Consider the following 16,607-nt stretch of genomic DNA (forward strand, 5'->3'; position numbering starts at 1 on the left):
ACTAAATAACTCAACGTTTCTCTAGGTTCTCTTGTTATCTTCTCTTTTCAAATCCTCTTCATCAATCAACCAAATGATAACATTCAAACCAAAAAGCAATTGTCTCACCAGTAAGTAGCAGGTTTGACATCATTGACAAAATAATGATTGTTCCATGATAAGTTCTACACTTCAAACAATCTCTTTGCAATATGATGATGATGATGTCATCATGAGGTCAATAAGGTCTACAAAAAGTTAGGGTGAGGTTTTTACCATTGGTAAGGTTTGTGGTTAAGTTTGAGATGATAGGAAGTTCATTTGACCAAATTGGTGAAAAGTTGCAAAAAAATGTAAAACTTGCATTATGCAACTTTGCAACTTTCAATAGTTTCTTGAGAAAATTTTGGCAAGAAAGTTACAAAGTGTTGAAGAGGAGTACTAAAGGGTGACTAACCATCTATGTCTAGCTTTAGTTCCCACGTCTAGCTTATGCATCTGGCTTCAACTCTTGCTAGGGCTTCTGCATCTGGCTTCAGCTCTTGTATTTGGCTTCTATGTTTGGCTTCAACTCCTGCATCCAGTTCCTATGTCTAGCTTTAGCTCTTGTATCTGGCTTTATGGCAATAGCTCTGGCTTTTGGTCCTAATGTGGTTTCTACTATGGCTTCTATTTTTTTTTTGGGCTAGGGTTTCTCCTTTTCCTGGTGGGGATATTTGTTCCCCAAGAGTTGTGGGCGGTTTGGCCATTTCCTATGTTGATGTGGCAGCCTATGAGGCTAGTCTTGGTGGTCAGGCTATGTGTCCAAGGACTCGTGTTTTTGTGCCTGTAATAGTAATTAACCCTATGATTATTCTTGACTCTAGTATTGTTGATGAGATTTCTACTCCAGTGGAGGACTACTCCTCTACTGTTGCCATTTTTCTTTTTAGGGGTTTCTAGCCATCTTTGTTGGATTTGCATGCTTGGATTTCCAAATTTTGGGAGCCTTTAGTTTCAAGTATTGTCTAGATTTTCCCTATGGAAAAGGGCTTTTTCATTGTGAAATTTTCTTCTATGGAGGATCAAAATGTCATCCTAAGGCATGGTTTCTCTTGGTAGGAGAGATTCCCCTTGATGGCTAAACCTTGGTATGCGGGTTTTGATCTATCTACTGAATCATTTAACAAGATTCCTTTGTGGGTAAGGCTACCTAACATTCCCCTTCACTTATGGATCAAGTCAGTTCTAGAGGCTGTGGGGGATGCCCTAGGGGATTTTTTGTTGGTTGACTCTACGTCTTGCAATGTGTTTTGGATGACATATGCATGCATCCTTGTGGAGATAGATGTATCTAAGGGGCTACCAGAAATGATAAAATTGGTCTCTCCCAGTGGCTCTTATAATCAGCTTCTTGATTATGAGGGAATCTAATTCAGATGTCAGATATGCCAAAAGACTAGCCACCTCACAGTGAGATGCTCCTCTAGAAAGGTTAGATTGAATAAGTCACCTTCTTGGTGGAAGGGTATTTTGGATGACCACTACTCTATTCAGAAAGCTCCCTCTATTGGGGATGGGTTGGGTGTTTCTTCTCAGGATACTTTGGAGGTGGATTCTTTTGTTGTTCCACATGTTTCCCCTATGGTGGTGGCTAATACTATTGTCTCTTCTGTCCTGGCTATTGGTCTGTCTCTGAATTTTTCTATCCAAGTTTCTAGTGTGGAATCTACTACTATCTCTATTAGTTTGTCCTCTCCTTTGGCTTCTTCTATGGTGGCAGTTGGTCTGTCTCTCCTAGTTTTTGGTATGGACTCGGCTACTATCTCTATTATTCCTTCCACTCCTAGCATTTTGATGGTGGATTCACCTTTGACTCCTTCTGTGGTGGTAGCTAGTTCATCTCTAGATTCTACCATCCCATTTTCTAGTGTTTCCAAGGTAGCTCCTTCTATGGTTCCTTTTCAAGGTGTTTTTGTTCCATCTTAGGCTTCTACTATCACTTCCTCTTCTATGGCCTTTTCCCTAGCTTTAGGGATTTCAGGTTCTAGCTGTGATGGTGCTAATTTTCAATGGCAGAAGGCTACTAGTTTGGTGGAGGATGGATGGACCATAGTAAAAGTAAAAAAGGTTAAGCCCTCTAATCCCTCTTTTGATATGGCATTACAGTCCAAAAAGAAGGTGTCAAAAGGGAAAGTCTAAAGTGGCTATCCTTTTTTTGGATCTCCTAGGTTTTGGCCTATTGTCCTCTATAGTGTCCGCTAGCTCTTTTGGCCTATAGTTCTTTGTAGTGTGTCTCACCATGGGGTTTTAGGAGCCTGGTCAAAACCTATTTTTGTGGTTGTAGTGCTTTGTTTTATATGTGTTGCCACCTTGGTCACCTTTTGTTTGGTGACCTGTTCCACCTTGAGTTGTTGTTTTTTATAGGGTTACATGCACCCTTCAAAACTTGTTAGGGGTTTCAAGTGCCCATTCAAAATCTATTTTTGTGGCTGATGAGTACTATGTCATCTATGATGCCACCTTGGTCACTGTGTCATGTTGGGTGACCTATTTCACCTTTGGACTGTAGTTTTGTTTGGTTTGGACTTATTTGAAAATTTCATGATTTTTGAAGGGTTTCAAACTCCCTTCAAAACCTATATAAAAAATGAGAAGAGCATTTATAGGTTGGTGAACTCATTTGGTGAACGCATTTGGAGACCAAAAGATCACCTAGTCTTTGTTTGTCTAAGTTGTTCTAGGTCGGTCAAACATAGTCAACATTTGGCTAAAGGTAGAATCAAGGTTGGATTTGATCATTTTTTGTCATCTTTAGTCTTTAGAAATTATTTGGGATCATTTCATACCTATTTGGAGTCAAATTGCATAATAGTGCAAAAAGTTATTAAAAAGTTGCAAAGTGCAAATTTTGTAAAAGTGCAATTTTTGCAATTTGGTTGTTCAATGACCAAATGACCTAGAGGAGTGTATATGTGTTGGAGATCACCAAATTTTTGGGTTGGAATCAAGAAGATAAGTTTTGGAGCAATTTTTTGTGCCTTCTAAAGTGTTGATCCTTACTTTTGCAAGAAATTTTTTGTTTTGTGTGATGAGTTGATTGAATCCAATCCTTGGATTGCTTTCAAATGTTTAAGGAATTTATTTGAATCAATACAGTAGATAAGAACAATAGATTGCATTCATTTTCCTTCATTTTGTACTTTCCTAGGAACTAGGGTTTGGAAGCTTCTAATGCATTCCTAGCAATCCACGACTACTTTGTTAGCTCTAGTTGGTCCAGTTTAGGCTGGGACCAACCTCTTTTTAGACACAACTTCCCTCCAATAGTATCAACCGCACTGAATGGAAGCATCCCTAAGGGTCTCTAAGCATCATCAGGTTCTGATCTTTGATCAACCATTTCTCTGAGCTCATGTGAGGTATTGATGAGTTGTCAAGTGCTACAGGATTGCATTATCTAGGCCTACAACAACCTATCTTAGTTTTTAGAGATTCATTTTTTTTTGGATTTGGAATCCATATCTCACCTATTTCCAAAAGTTGCAATGTTTCTCAATTCAAATGAGAAAGGTTGTGTATATTTCAAACCGTTGGTCCTAGGATCAAATTGTCTACTTTGTTAGCTCTAGTTGGTTGGGTTTAGGCTAGGAAAAACCTCCTTTCAACCACAATGTCCCTTTGATATTATCAACCACAATAAATGGAAGCATCCCTAAGGGTCTCTAAGTACTATCGAGTTGCAATCTTTGACACAAATACAAAAATTATGACATATTTTTAATTTTCTTGTCTTATTACATCAGAATAAGTGACATAAGATTACATTTTATAATGAATTTCATAAACATGTTATATTTTCTATAAAAAATAATGAACGTTCATGTGTTTGATTAATTGCAAGAAAGTAAGTTGAAATACAAGTTTGTATGCACACACTGAACAAGTTGGATGGAAATCCAAGTTTAATGTATATCAAAATGAACAATATATTATGTCATATTAATCATATAGTTAAAAAAAGATTTTATGTCTTACCGATACAATACAAAAGTTGAATACTCAATAAATTATGTCAAATGTGTACAATAGAAATATCGAATGTGCACAATACAAATCTCAAATATATACAATACAAAAGTTGAATATATGTCAATGTCATGTGATGACCACAACTACATATGTATATCACTATCAATATCTATGACTGTGTAGGTGTTGACATATCAGTTAAGTTTGTTATTAGTGACACACACTTATTTAGATTTTGTATGGCTACCGAGCTCATTGAACAATCTATAGCTTTTGCCATGTAATTCAGTAGCCACCAAGCTCTGCAATTGCTACCAAGTCTGTTGGACTAATTCCAGTGGCCATCGAGCATTCCAGTGGTTACCAAAGACATTCAGTTAGTGTGAAGTGCAATACTTCAAACTGAGTAGAATCAGGCATTGTGAAGTCTAGCAGTTCAACCCAAGCACTCTAGTGGCTACCGAGCTTTGTAGTTTCTACCGAGCTAGTAGTTCATGGAATACAAAGCTAGTGTTAACTGAGCTATATGATGATTAGTGTTTACCAAGTGATTCAATTTATGTCAAGTGGCATAGTATCTACCGAGTCACCAATATAGACCAAGTTCGAGACTACTTTGAGGTGATTAGTATCGACTGAGCTTCTACTTCTACTGACTGCATGACAATGCCAAGTAATGATAGTGGGCGTCGAGTATCAGAATTTCACCAAGTTAGTCTTCAGAACCCGAGTGTCTTCAGATGGGTCAACTTTGTAATATTTATGTTAAATTGTATAATGGCCGACTTTTTAATTTTGTAAATTGGATTGGTATATATGTAATGTATTATATTATATCCAATGTGTGTAAAAAAAAATGTAATTCATGAACATAAGTGTGCAAGAATGCGAATGAGATCAAGCAGCAGATAAAGTATATATATTGAAGGCCATATTAGAAAAGGAGAAACAAAGACATATCCATCACAAAAGGTGATCAGTACTTCAAGGAATCTCTATCAGTAATTCAGTTGTAAGTCAGAGATCTACTATTTCATTCTAACAGGTGAATTAGTCTAAATCCTTTAACAAGGTAAACTTACCAGTCTTTCTCAAAATCTCTTTACTGAGTGCATACTTTATTGTGTCTTTGTAAATTCTTCAACAAGGTGGACCTAGCAGTCCTAATTGCTCCTAATAGGGCAGATCATCAAAAATGATCAATGTAAGCCTTAACAGGCCAACTTTATGTTGCAGTATTGAAGTTTTGTGGGTGTCATCCCCACCCTAGTTTTACTTTCTATTTGGAAGGTTTCTGGGTCACCAAATTATTGTGTTCAAGTATTATGAATGTTTTATGTTTTTAGTTTCTCATGTATGCAATTAGATCAATAAATGATAATAGGAATATTGCTATAAAGTGTCAAAATTGATAAAGTTTTAGAGGTTACTGATTCATTCCTCCCCTCTCAGTAACCTAGCATAGTCTTGAATATTTCCAACAATTGGTATCAGTGCTTTGTGGTTTTCAAGATAAAGTTTAACAACTTGAGCAAAGATCAAGAATATGGAGATATTCAAACTTGATAAGGTAATTGACAATGAAAAGTTGGATCTAGAAATGGCCATTGCACAACTCAAGAAAGCTAAGGAGCAACTTTCCAAATCCCTAAAAAGAAGGAAGGAACTTGCAAATCAAATGATCATCAGTACATTGAAGAAAGAATTGAAGACTTTTTCCCTTCAAGCAGTTCAGATGAAGCAAATGATGCAATCAAAGAACACCAAGAAGAGAATGGTTCCCTGTAAGAAGAAGTAAGAAAGCTCAAAAGAGAACAAGAAATTCAGTCAGTAAGGCTATGTGAAATCTTGGAATAGAGGAACAAGATGAAAGAAGAAAAGGATGGAAGAAACAATGAAATCTAGAACCAATCCCTTCAGCATGCAGATCTTATGGATCAAATCTCCAATGCAAATGAGGAAATCATGAGCCAAAGATAGATCAATAAAAGATTAAGAAATGATCTAAATTTGGAAAGACAAATCAATGAAAGAATAAGAAATGAGCTAAGATCTAAAAAGAAAATCAATGAAAGATTGAAAAAAGACCTAAACACTAAAAAGAAAATCAATGAAAGAATGATGAAATCCCAAGTAGACATGAATCAATTAAAACAACTAAATGAGCAGAATCTCTATAGACAAAAGGGTAAAGCAAGAATTGGATACAAAGAAGAAGGTGAATCCATCGAGCAAGGTGCTCAAAGCAATCAAAGACCTACTTCTGCAATCATTGTGGTAAGTTAGCAAATACATCAAACAAATGTTGGAGTGATGGTAAAGAAAAATTTAATGGAAAATGCTACAATTACAATTAGCATGGTCACAGGGCTAATGAATCCAAAGAGAAACCAAAATTTGAAGGCAAGTGTCAAAAATACAAGAAATAAGGTCACAAGGCATCATATTGCAGAACTAAGTCATTCAATCTAGCAAAGCAAATTGTGAAAGCAATAGTTGGTTGGGACTACAACACTTGGTGTATGTGTCATTACTGTGGATAATTTGGACACATTGGCATGAATTGTGTTAAACATCACACAAGGAAAAGAGATACCACCATAAGATGTTTTACTTATACCAAACTTGGTCATCTAGCCAAGAATTGCATGAATACAGGTAGAGTTGAAGATGAAAAGAAAGCAAAAGTAGATAACATTCAAAAGAAGATGAGGCAACAATGGATTCCTAAATCTACCAAGGATGCTAGTTCAAGTAATGATCGTCATGTCACTCAAGAAGTGGGTGACTCCACCATTTTCAACTAGGTTTCTAAAGGAGAACTAAAACTATGTTATCAAGATCACATTCAAATAGTTCCAATTGAAAGATGACAAAGATCCAAATCAGAATTCAAGATATAAAAGGATCACTGAGGAAGATTGGTATCAGTTATCACCGAGTTACCTTCTCTACCGAGTAAGGTCAAGTCATAGACTCTATCAAGAAAGGTCAGGAGTAATAAGACACAGATGGTTACCAAGTCACAAAGCCTTCACTAAGTAATCAATAGAATAGTGGATGATAGCCTATCATGCATACTGTTGAGCATAATGTCAACCTAGCTACCTTCATACTAAGCATTAATGGTGAAGTTTTAATAAAAAGAATGAAATCAAATTCATTTTTCATAGTGAAATCAAATTCATTTTTCATAGTGAAATCTAAGTGCTATTGCAAAGAAAGTGAATTCCAATGCGATCAAGTGACTTCAAGTGAATTAGTAGCAAGGTTTTCAAGGTTTGATAATTTACTGAGTAATCATGGCATAAAGAAGCAATAGCAGCAAGGGGAAGAAAGGGTCTGAGATGTTGGTTCGAGGAGTTGAGTGGAAAGCACCAGACTTCAAACTTGTGCCCGTGATCGCAAAAACCCTCAACCCAAGCAGAGCTCAATCGCAAATCCCACCTAAGGTACTCCTTATTGAGAATATTCAAACTCATTTCAAGTGTTCTATTCAAGAAATTGGAACCCTATAAATGGATGATGCCCTAGGTGTATTGTGTGTTAATGGAGTTTACAAACCCAAGCATAAACATTTGAAAGACAAAGGTTTGACCCACATTCCTCACATGCCTCGAGGTTTTCAAATCAAATGGATTAGATAAATTCTAAGCCAGGTGTATAATGGTCAGATATGGCTTGAGCAACCAGTTGTAATCACAAAGAAAATGATTCATCACATCACCAACCTCCCCATGCTCACCAAAGCTAAAACCACCAAAAACCCTAGGTCAGGCTGAGCTAGAAAAGAAAACCCTAGCCGAGTGGGATGATAGAGGCATGAAAATTAGTAGTGTAACAGATGCAAAACTGAAATTTTGGATACATGTGATATCTCACAAGATATCTAGTTTGAACTGCCTCAATAGTGTATCATGTGAAGCTATGGACTTAGCTTACAAAGTTGTGAAGAACAATTTGTCTTATGACTTGGTAGATCTATTGTTGAAACAATTCAACAAGAACATGGAAAGTATTCAAACTTCCAAGAACAACCCCCACAAATTTGGCTCTTTATTGACTTGTTTGTTCCTCTATGTTCAGAAGTTCTTCCCTTCCAAAGGCATGGTAGTATGGAGAAAAGATGTGCCTATACTATACTAGATTAATGAATACATTACAGAAATGGGACATAACTTTGTTAGTATTATGGACAACTATTTTGAAGTATTCAAAGAAAAAATGAATAAAAGATTCAAAATACCTAAGAAGCTGGTAGAAGATTACAAAGATGATGTTTGTTTCATGGTAGACAGTGACTGAGTCTACATTTAGGCCGTAAAGCCCAGAATTGTGTGTGTAAAATCTCTTCCTTATGAGGTAAATATTGATGAAACAAAGGAAATTATTGAAGCCTTAATTAATGAACCTATTGATCCAAAGGCACCACACTTTGGAACATATGATGAGGCAAAGGCCAGGATAGAGCTAGGGATAAAGCTCCCACAAGCAGTTAACAAAGGTAAGAGGAGGATAGCAAAACTATAATCAAGCACACCTCTTATGTTAATTGAGGGCAAAGGAGAAGATATAGATGAAGAGGCAGAGGATGAAGAGGAATCAAAAAAAGAAGAAGAACCTATGTAGAAGAAAGGCAAGGTGATCATCACCAAGCCACCTAAACCATCCACTACAGTCTTCACAAGGAGGTCCAGGAAGAAAGGCAATGATATTTTCTTTAGCAAACCTCCTCCCACCTTCCAAGAAAAATTGAAACAAATGGAGGAAGGTGTAGGTATAACCAACTTCAAATCTTTGAAGTATGAAACTAGGTCAAAGGTAGAGAAGAAACAGGTGGAAGAACTGGTGTTAACCAAAATAGGAAAATGGAAGTATTTATCAGATCAAATAGGCTCTCAAATCTCTAATGAATCATTAGAGAAAATAAAGCCAAGATGGGACTTTGCAATACAAACAGCAAAAGATATTTATGCACAAACCCTGAGGCAATTTCTACCTAGCATGACAGATGCTAAGGTAAAAGAGTCCTTAAAGAAAAATGAAGATAAAATGACTCTTAGATTTAATACTTGTTTAATTTTGATCAAGGATATAGAGCATGTGGTTACAAATGCCACAAGCATGTGGAAGAATGTTTATCATTTGCATAAACAAAGTGACTTCCCAGTAGATGTTAAGGATGATGACAGTGATGATGAGGAAGAAGAAACTTACACTGAGCCCACACAGTTTGACAATCAAGAAGTTGAAGAAGATAAAGAGGAGGAAGCTACCAAGGAAGATAAAGAAGATGATGAGGAGACTAACCCTATGAAGATAGCAGCCACAGTCATTGCCTCACTTCCTCACTCTCCAAGAAAACCTATTGCTACATCAAGCTCAGAGACAACTTTAGCAAGTTTGATTGTGACAACTATAGGTACTTCAAATGTGCAATCACTCTTCACCCCCACACAGCTCAGCACATAATTGATAGAAGTGACTACCACTTCATCTACCAAGCTATAGCCTCCCTCTTCTTTAGCTCCTAAGTTGCATTCATCAACAATGAATATAGTGGCTTCTACAATTTTGAGCTCTTTAGTAGTAAGTACTTCAATTTTGGACTCTACAATTTTGTCTACTTCAGTAATGGATACTTCAGTTATGACTTCTTCAATTTTGGATTCAACAAGCATTCCTGTTAGTATTCCATCAGTTAGTACTGTATCAATTTTTACAGCAATTCCTAGTATATCTACAATTGTTTCCATCCCAGATACAAAGGCATTAAGTACAAGGATAGTTGAACCTAAGGCTCGATTGAGTACAAGATTTTTGAGTAGAGGCAAGGAGATGGAAGAGGATATAGACCTAGATGAGGAAATAAAAATTTCCAAATGGGACTTCTATAATCTTACTGTAGATCAAATGCATATAGCTGGTGAACTCCTCTAAAAGAAGGAAAAGTAGAAGAAATTGAGAGAAGAAAGAGATAGAGAATATAAGATTATAGATGATGCCAAGAATATTTTGTCTGAGGCTATAGGTATTAAGGTTGATACTTCTCAACCTATTTTATTGCAATTAGGTGAGGTAGTCCAAAAGTTTAATGAGGACACTAGTGGTCAAGATAAGTTAATTGAGACAGCAAAAAATAAATTTGTCAATAAAGTGCTTGAGCACATTGCTTAGCAAATTGTTATCCATCGAGTTGAGCTTTCCTCAATTTTGACCAATCTTGAAACTCTTGCACTAATGTGACATCACTTTTTGTGAAGTTATGTGATGTTATCGAGTTGACAAAGGAGATAAAGAGAAAACTGACAAAGATTGATGAGGATCTGAAAGCCAGTGTACATCAATTACAACTTGACTCTCGTTCAAGCTCTACACATCATATGAAGATCAGATTTCTATCAGACATGCAGGCAGAGTTGTTGAGAGAAGAAGCAAGGATCCAATCTACATTGATAGATATTCAAAATATGATCCTTCCTATCATGGATAAAATACAAAAACATATTGTTTATTCAAAAACCTTGATCCATGACACTAACTTCTCTATTGCAGATCACATGAGAGAACTCTCTACAGAAGTGCAAATTGCTCTACATACATGCAAGATTTTGCAAGAGAATTGAGATAAGACTCTAGCACTCATTCTTAAGATACATTCTGAGTTTCTATCTCATTTTGATGTCTCCATGTAAATAAGTTTTGAATACATCTTTGGCATTACTGTCAAAAAGGGGGAGAGACTGTGTATAGTAAGACACTATGTATATTGTATGGGGGAGAGTCATGCAAAAAAAAATGTATATAGCAAAGGAGAATTTTGTAGATATGTTGTATAGTATATTGTATATACTTTCAAAGATTAATTTTGAAAAATCTCAAAATAGTATAACCTACCAAGCTAGTATCTGTCATGCCCTAAATTTAACAGGGCAACTACACAACCGCAAATTTTTTTTTGTTCAACTTTGTCAATTAGAGAGTTAAGTTCCAACATAGATCAAGCATGGTTTCACTTCCTAGTACTAGCACATTTATATATCCTATTGCAACACTAGACATTTTATTTATAATATGTATATTTGAGTTCACGAATAATGATCCAATCTACGAAACTATAATTCATCCACACCTCAATCTTTGACCATATTAAGTGCATAGAAATATTTTATTATTAGTAACTAATCTCTTATTATACTTAAGGCTTTACCATTACCATTCATTAGAAACATTAGAAAAGTTACATGAACTGAATTAATCATATCAAATTGATCCTATGAACGATTGTAACTCAAATTATACTAGATCAAATTGTCATGTCAAATTTTATCTCTATAACACAAATTACACTAATTACCAACTATCAATTCCCTCTTAAAATTAAGGTAATAAAATAACATGTTAACTTAACCATCCAATGCTAAAGTACTCACTAGCTATACTCCACTAACTTATTCACACTCATTTTATATCATCTATACTAAATACATTTAATCTCCAACTAACCATCTACTAACTAGTGTAATCTTAAAATTACAATAAATCTTTTAGATTACACTTAACTTATTATTATTATTTTTAACCGTGTTAAGCAGTGGTAAGAGGTCTAACGGATGCAACGAGATGATGATTATTTAGTCAACCATTTTATTTCTGTTAATAGTAGAATTGTCATTATATTATTATTATTATTATTAAATTTATATCCTCCCCTATACTATCGTTACTTAATCCATAATTCTAAATTGAGACAATAAGTTAAACCTAAATATGCAAAACTCTTATTCTAGGTATACCCTATAATAAACTTTAACACATGATGATTGCTCCTATCTTTGCAATTCTCATTATTTATTATTTTATTATTTTAATTTATTTATTTTACTCTAGAAAGAAAAATCAACAACAATATTTAAAAAACAAACTTTATCTAAAATTACATGGTACATTATTATTTCCAATATCAATGTGACATATTACCAACAATTTAGAACCTAGCTATAAACCTATACCTACCTATCTACTATTTCCCCCTATACACATTAGCTATAATTACTAGCTACAGATTTTTATGCCATTTTCTTGCTGCACGTGCAAGCTCTTCCTACTCATGTGTGAGTGGTTGAGGATTTCTCCATCACCTCTTAAATTACATAACCAAATTTTAGTGCTAAATGGGATGGGTCAAATCAAGGTAACCATCACATGGTCTAAAATTAAGTGGGAAAGCTTACCACTTATTTATATCTGCCACTTACTTCTTTTTTATTGCTGCAAACGTACTTGTTTTATTAAATGAGGTAGTTATCATCTACCCAATTTATTAAATCTCCTTGGTTTTGAGGCAGCCACAAAAATTGAGTCTAATTTGGCACATGGAAATAAGCAGCATGTTTTGACTTTTTTTATAAGCCATATCCTCCCTTACAAATCGATGGGATTGGGGGTGGGTGGAGATGTGACACTTCCCTATCTAAGACTTATTTCTTTGTATTCCTTTTGAAGAAACAAATCTTGAGCCTGACACTACATAAATGCTTCTAGTTGTTTTCTAAGGTGTGAATCATTTTATATTTATATATATATGCAACTTGAGCTCCTATCATTTTTATGATTGGATATATGTTTATTTTAATATAAATAAGAGATTATGCTATTCTATTACTAATATTTAATTGTCTGCTTTGTGAGAGGATAATTTTTATTAGGTTCCCATATACTTTCGAGAGAGTAGAATTGCATCTACAAGCTTGTTGTGTTATCTTATTGTTAGTCCCTGCCTTTAGCAGGGAACTAATGTTTTTGTTTACCCCCCTTTTATTTCTTTTTTCTATAAACAATTATCATATTGATAAGGTTTTTATGCTGTATATTTTTTAACTCATTTATGAGAACAAAAATTTGATTTTTTGATTGACTAAATGCTATTTTCCTGGGGATATTTTTTATTTTTTGAATTGAAAAATGTAAGAAAAATCATAAAGATCAGAATGTAATTAATATGCTAGTCAGAATTCATTTATGAGTTGTCATTTCTAATGTCATTTCTCATCTCAAGAATATGATCATACTCATAAAAAAATCTGAAAAGTTGAACTGCGCAGAATCTCATGCACCTCTTCGTTGGTTAATCACTCCAAAAACTTATTTCAAATCCTTGTTGCCAAGCATTTATCTACTTGTGTTTCTCATTCACCGTCAGTGGGAAGTAAGAAGAATGTGCGATAACCATTTTGCCACAGTTGCATAGTAGGAAAATGAGCGGCCAACGATTATTCGAGCCAACTGGACGTTTGAATGCTTAATTTTGCGGGCCAACATCACTTTAAGATCTTCATCGAATACTCCATATACTTGTGCTTTACCCCATATATTCAATAGATTATAGGGAATCTTGGTTGTATTAAATTTCTCTTGGTATTGAATTCCACTATTTCTCTAATGGATTCTCAATGTTTTTTTGTTTATTGTTTTTGTTTATCCATATTATTGCTTTATTTGTGGCGTGATGACAATAGATATCTTCTACAATATAAGTTTCTCTTGTGTTTTTTAATTTATCCTTGTTTTTAAGTGCATACAATTATGTAATCGTCACTTATATTAAGAGCTTTTATATAATATTTATAACTTTTTATGTATTGTTTATTTTCTTTTATTAAATTGAAAATTACATGATAAAGTTTGATGTTAAGGAATATGAAAAATAAAATTGAAAACATGAAAGATGTGAATTTTTAATTAAAAATAGATATTTATAGTTAAGATAATTAAATTAAGTATAGTTATGAAGTGTATTTATTAGTTTCGTCTATTTATAGGCAAATACTTGTTTTCACATGCTTCTTTATAATTAATCTATATTTTGAAAATTGTGCTCGATTCATATAACCTATAGTCTCCCAAAATAATTCTATTAAAATATATTTTAATGTATTTATTCCTATTTTATGATTGACAATGATTACTTTTGTTGGAAGTCTTTTCTATTTTTAACTAAACAAAATTGGAAATAATGTTAAACAGTCCACATGTTTATGGATAGATGGAAACCTTAATTAATAATTCAAGTGGCCAGATGCACTTCAACATTTTCCATAGTTGGGTGGTAGTTTGTTCATCTTACTTATCTATTGTCATTTGAATCGTTGTATTTTGAGGTTTTCTCCTCTAGACTTTGGACACATTTTTTTTATAGACAAAAGCATTCGAAAAATGAGTCATTCAATGATGGAGAACAAACACAACAATCTATGATTTGTGTGGATTAAGGACAATTTTTTTAAGAAAGATATGAACTCTTTCATTTTGTTGATTAAAATGTTAAATATAAGGAATTATCTGACCTTGAGGCTATATGTTGTTCTTTGTCCTATTAATAGTATTGTCACAGATAGTTAATATGTTAAAGAGTTTTTATTTTTTGATTGGTAATGACTTTTGATTGGAGCTTTGAATCAGTGTTGTTTATGTTATTAATGCAAAACATTATAATTTTACAAATAACTTGAATGCTATTTTTTTAAACAAAATTGTCGTTAGTATTAAATTTTTACAAACAAACCATCCAACTTAAAATACTTGTACATACTATATTTTTGTTAAACAATGTACTTGCAAATTGACAATTGCAATTTTCCTCAATAATCCTTCTAATAGTTCAATTTTTAATATCTTGCCAAAAGGCAGGGACTCCAGCTCACAAAGAGCTCTTGTTAGTTCCTGCCCATGATAGGAATACTTATGCATTCATGTCATGCTAATATCACATTAACACAAACCAATCAAACCAAAGAATTTAAAAGATTATATGAAATCTCAAATGTTTATATCTTTTTCTAATTTTTCATTATTTTATAAATCATATTTTTCATTCATTCTATTGGTCCATACTATTTTTGGTTGGGGAGAAAATTAATTTTCTTCTAACAAAAATACAAATATTTTCTAACAACTTCATGTATGCATTAATTACAACTTTATCTTTTCCACATTTATGACAAGTTGATAATATTTTTTATTTATTTTTCAATCATTTTATCTTCCACCTCACAATATGTCTAATCAATGTTAATTCTCAATAGCAATATAATTTCAATATGTTATATCTTTGTATTTGAATTTCTAATTTTTTTAAAACTTTGATTTTTTAATAAAAATAATTAAATTATTACTATAATTTTACTTTTATAAAAATAAATTAAACAATATTATTTTCTAATTATATTTTATAATAGTGTTTGTAATATGTATAATTGATAAGTGTTACAATTTATAAATTATATCATTTATTATTATTAATATTTTTTATTTAAACAATTTATCATTTAGTTTAAATATATTTAAAACTTAAATATATATTTTAATATTAAATTACTAATTATATTTTACATTAAAAAAATACTAAAGAGGCAAGAGCCTATAACACAATGGTAAATTGTGAGCCTCTTCTTGGAGAGGTCTTGGGTTCAAATCTACTCAAGCGCTTAATAAATAATAATAATTTAATCATAACACAATAATTAATCATGGCTTCGGCCTCTTACCGATAAAATAAATAAATAAAATAACCACAAAAAAGAAACAATTCAATTCTATAAGATATATAAATTATTATTAAATTTTTATAAACTATGCATTAAAATTAAATAGTTATATTCTATTTCTTATTTATTACATCATATTTATTCATCAACATCAAATTTATATATATTACATCTATTTATTATTTACAAATGTACATATTAAATTATATAAATAATATTTCATAATTAAAAATTACTTAATTTTTTGAAATTTTTTGAAATACAAAACATTAAATAGTGAACCTTCTCTAATTGTGTAAAATTAAACAATTAGTTTTACTTATAAAATATTTTTTATATTTCAATACATTTTATTTTTCTTATACAAATGTGAGTTTTAATATAAAAATTAAATTCTTAGTTTCATTAATTAAAATATAATATATTTTAATTTTTTATTATAACCATGATTTTATTTTGACTATTTGTTTTATTAATAAAAATAATTATAATTAATTCTCTCTCTCTCTCTCTCTCTCTCACACACACACACACACACAACTTATGTTGGTATCACTCTATCTTACTATTTTATCTCTTTTTCTCTTCCTCCTATGTATTATCTATCTTTTTTTACCTTTGCATATATGTTTATATTGGTATTGTTCTATACTACTATGTATCTCTATCTAATGATTGAAAATAGTGGACTTCCATTTGATAATCAAGATGGGAATAATACATAGTTGGGAGAGTTTTTCCAACTACTTATGGTTCTCTAGTGGCATGCATAACAGGCTTAAACATATAATGTGATACTCCAAATGTTTCATCACTTCTTCAAGTTCTATAATTCAAATATTGGTATGAATATCTTTCCTCATTGTACATATTTTAAGTTGTCAATGTAGAAGGTGCAAATTTGTGTAAAACATATTTATTGATCGTAGTATGATATTAAGTACTGAGTTCCATATCAGGGACTTTGGCCTCTTATTCTTGGGCTTAAATGCCCAAAGATATAATAATATAACACAAGAACTTAACAACAAAATATGAGACACCTATCAGATCACAAGTGCATTTCTAGGA

General features: G+C 32.7%; 1 pseudogene; it reads left to right on the forward strand.

The window, feature by feature from the left end:
* Positions 1 to 7,337: 7,337 nt before the first annotated feature.
* Positions 7,338 to 16,607, forward strand: part of LOC149534008 (large ribosomal subunit protein uL30y-like) — a 35,025-nt pseudogene continuing 25,755 nt past the window's right edge.

Source organism: Cupressus sempervirens, chromosome 10, assembly GCF_028749045.1.
Source record: "Cupressus sempervirens isolate cs-2001-9-10 chromosome 10, ASM2874904v1, whole genome shotgun sequence".
Taxonomy (NCBI): Eukaryota; Viridiplantae; Streptophyta; class Pinopsida; order Cupressales; family Cupressaceae; genus Cupressus; species Cupressus sempervirens.